Genomic DNA, 3,790 nt, shown 5'->3' with positions numbered 1-3,790 from the left:
GGCCTGTGGCCGATGGCCACTGTCATCACCTCCTTCCTTCCTCGTGTCTCTGTCATGAGGCCAGTCTGCCTGCAGCAGGGGAGGAACACCAAGGAAGTGGAAGCCCAGGGAAGCCTGTTCCCTACAGAGCCAAAGCCCCCACATTCCAGGACAGTGATTCTCAGGCAGGCCTTCTAGAATCCTTCCCAGCCATTGCAGACCACCTTCTGTTACCCGCAACGCTAACTCCAGGCCACACATCCTCTTTGCGTCTGTCCATCCTGGTCTCTCCGACCCTCACCTGCTGCTGTATCCCAGGACCACCTTCCACTCACACCCCTTGCAATTGTGCCCTTGATTCAGCATCCAAGTCTGGAGTACCCCATAAGCCTCTGACCCCCCTGAGATGCCAAGGGGGGCGTGTGGCTGGAGTTCAGCAGCAGCGGACCTCCTCCATGGTTGGTCCTTCCCAACCCACCCTGTCTGGGTCTCGCTTTCTCTCCGAGAGAGGAGGCAATGTTATCAGCTCAGGATGGAGAGGCAGGGTCATGAGAGGGAAGGGACAGGGTGTTACACCAAAGGGGCGGACCAGAGGAGGAGTATGTCCTGGAGCAGATAGACTGGACCCATGCCCAGGGAGGCCAGGTGGGAGCCGGAGACGGGAAGGGTGAAGCCTGGGTGCCTGGGGGCAGCAGCCATGACGGGCCGGCAGCGGAGGTGCAGGTGGGCTCAGCCCTGGGCCCTGCTCCGCGTCTTTTAGGTCCCCAGCTCCTGGTGAGTCACAGCTGGGGTCCTGCAGAGAAAGAGAGAGATGATGACCAGAGATTCTTGAAGAACTACCTCCCTGCCACTGTGGAGTATGCCTTGCACATGTCCAACCTGAGGAGCCAGGGCAGGAGCACCTACAAAGTGGTGCGTGTACTGCGGTCGTGGAAGGATCCGGTAGCTACCCTCCCCTGCTGCTGGTACACACCTGCTGTTGATGAGGGTCTGTCAGGGGTGGGGGTTGCTTAACATGGGGTCTCAATCATCATTTGAACCCCATAAAATAGAGGGAAATACAACCTGTTGGGTTAGTTTCAGTTTTTAGAAAATAAATAACTTGGGAATGTTTCAATCTCCATCAGTCTACCCACATGTAAAATGTATTTCCAGTTTTCGTTATATCTGAGCTTGTTTAAAGAAGGATGACCAAAATATAGACTGTAAGGGGATAAAGCTACTTAGTTTTTTGGGTTTTTTTTAAAAGAGGCAGACAGAAAATATTGGATTAAAGAGATTCAGAAAAGATTTCAAAGAAATAACATTAAAAGAGGTTAATTTACAAAACACAGAGATGTACAAACAGCAGGAGGGGGAAAGCACCTGGAGGGTCGGGAGCCACGTTCCCCTGGTCCTGAGGGGCCTCTGGGAGCTCACGGCCTCTCCTCGGAGTCCACATGCTGTGGGCTCCTTCTGTGCCTCCGCCTACACGGATCCAGTGTGATTTTTCTTTAATTAATGTATTTATTTTAATTGGAGGATAGTTGCTTTATAATATTGTGATGGTCTTTATCATACACCAACACGAATCGGCCACAGGTATACATGTATCCCCCTCATCTTGAACCCCACTCCCACCTCCCTCCCCACCCCCTCCCTCTGGGTTGTCCCAGAGCCCCAGCTTTGGGCGGCCTGCTGCCTGCAACGAACATGCCCTGGTCATCTATTTTACTTATGGTGATGTCCATGTTTCAGTGATCCAGTGTGATTTATATTCATCCCAGATGGCATTCTTCATCCTAAAACATTCTCCTAGCAGTGGAATCTATACAGAATGTAACCAGGGGTGTGCGGTTTTCACGTGGGCTGCAGACAGAAATGCCGAGAACATTCTGTAGAAGGAGCACTCCTGGTCCTGTGTGTGCTTGTGAGTGCCTGAGTGTGCATGTGTGTGTGAGAGCATACAGCAGCTCCATGGGGCTCCTTCCTCGCTGTAGGACAGGTGAAAGTAGTGACAACAGGGCGCAAAAGGGAATATCCATTTCTCAGCCCAGATTTATCCAGTAAACCAGCAGTGAACCTCCTCCTGCCAAGATCTCTGTCCTGCCCCCACTGAGTAGATCTACCTGCCAGGTACATAATGGGGGGCAGGAGGGCTATATCCACTTCACTGTCTGTCCAACCCCAGGTGGATGTCGGCCTGGTGTTCTCCATGGAGCTGCAGTTCACCCTAACCAGGTGTGGGAAATTTGACGAAGACATTGACAACTGTCCTTTGCAAGCAACTCCAGACGTGAACAACGTAAGACACGCACCAGCCACCCTCAGGTCACAGGGCCATGGACACTGCATCAGGGCAGGCAGTGTGGGGAGTGATGACGACGCCATTCGAAAGGACACCGAGAGGTCGTCTGCAGGATGGAGGCCAGCCAGGCAGGCCAGCCCAGGGGTCACTGGTCACTCATACGCCCCGGCCTGTCTGCTCACTGGTCCCATTTCGGCTGCTGCATCCCAGGACCCCTGGGGTTAGACTGTTTCTGACCATATGGTCCGGACCCCTGGGTGGAAGGCGAGATGTCCCCTCCCTGGTCGTCACCCACCACCCTGCCCCGCCTTCGGCAGAAGGAGTGTGTGAGGGAGGGGCAGCATCTCCGTGGCCGAGTGGCCCTCCTGCCCCTGCCCAGAGCTGGAAGAATAGAGGCTGAGCCCCACTGCCCTCCCTCCCAGGCCCTGCCCTGCTGCTACTGCTCCAGGTGATAAGGGGTTGAGCCTCACCCCTGGATAAGACCAGGTCAAGTCAGAGGCCCTGCTGGGACACTGGGGGTATGGGTCATGTGGGACATCCTGGTGTCAGGGTGAGGAGTCCCTGGAGATCACAGGCCTGGCAGGGCAGAGTGACCCAGGTGCCTCTGGGGTCAGCAGAGGGTCCCAGGTCGGGAACATCTAGGATGAGCTTGGGGCTGCTCCCGGGGGCCACCCAGGATAGGTAGGTGGGGTAGGTGCACCTTTAGAGCTGGAGACACCAGCTTCCTGAGGCCACCCCCCCACACTCTGTCCCTGTGCTTGTTCCCACAGACTGACACCTGCTACTTTACGATCGCCACTGACCCATGGAGAACAAGATCTAAACTCCTGAATGACACCTGCTTGGAGGGCTCTGCTGAGTGAGACCACACCCCAGCCTGGGGGGCACCCCTGCCACCCTGTCATGTCCCTTCGGTGTCCGAGCAGCTCTGGTTCTGTTCTTTGGATGAGCACCTGTCTGGGTGTCGCACCCAGGCCATGCGGACATGCCTCCCTGTCCACGTCACCCCGTAGAACTGGTGATTAAAAGTCAGCATTGCAAGCAGCCTTGTGCAGCCTGGTTCCAGAGGGTGGGGGCTGGGCAGTTGGGGCCGTCCTCCCAGCAGGGCAGCTGGCTGGGCCCGGTGGGTGGGTCTCTCCCCTTCACACACCTGAGCCACCACAGGTGGAACAATCTGCCCAGGTGCATCTGGGCTGTGTCTCTGGCTTCAGCATCCCTGCCCCAGGGCAGCCCTTCAGAGGCAGGTCTGCTGGAGAAGCCCATGGTTGCCTTGGGACTCTAGGCAGCAGTCGCGTGGTCCTTCTCCCTCCCTCCCCTTCTCCCTGTGTGGCCTGAGCCAGCATGCGTGCTCAGTCGTTTCAGTTGTGTCTGACTCTCTGTGACCCCATGAATTGTAGCCCTCAAGTCTCCTCTGTCCATGGGATACTCCAGATAAGAATCCTGGAGTGGCTTGCCATGCCCTCCTCCAGGGGATCTTCCTGACCCAGGGATCAAACCCGTGTCACTCGTGGCTCCTGGCACGGC

The 3,790-nt window shown here is 56.2% G+C and overlaps 1 pseudogene across 1 annotated transcript; it reads left to right on the top strand.

The window, feature by feature from the left end:
- Positions 1-676: 676 nt before the first annotated feature.
- LOC145531310 (cystatin-9-like) lies at positions 677-3,307 on the top strand (annotated as a pseudogene). The gene is made up of 3 exons (XR_014072352.1): positions 677-917; positions 2,131-2,263; positions 3,037-3,307. The product of XR_014072352.1 is annotated as a cystatin-9-like (transcript).
- Positions 3,308-3,790: the final 483 nt, after the last annotated feature.

Source organism: Giraffa tippelskirchi, chromosome 13 (assembly GCF_054371585.1).
Source record: "Giraffa tippelskirchi isolate mGirTip1 chromosome 13, T2T-mGirTip1v1.2.pri, whole genome shotgun sequence".
Lineage (NCBI taxonomy): Eukaryota > Metazoa > Chordata > Mammalia > Artiodactyla > Giraffidae > Giraffa > Giraffa tippelskirchi.
The sequence above is the reverse complement of the archived record's forward strand: the minus strand, read 5'-3'. Positions and strand labels throughout refer to the sequence as shown.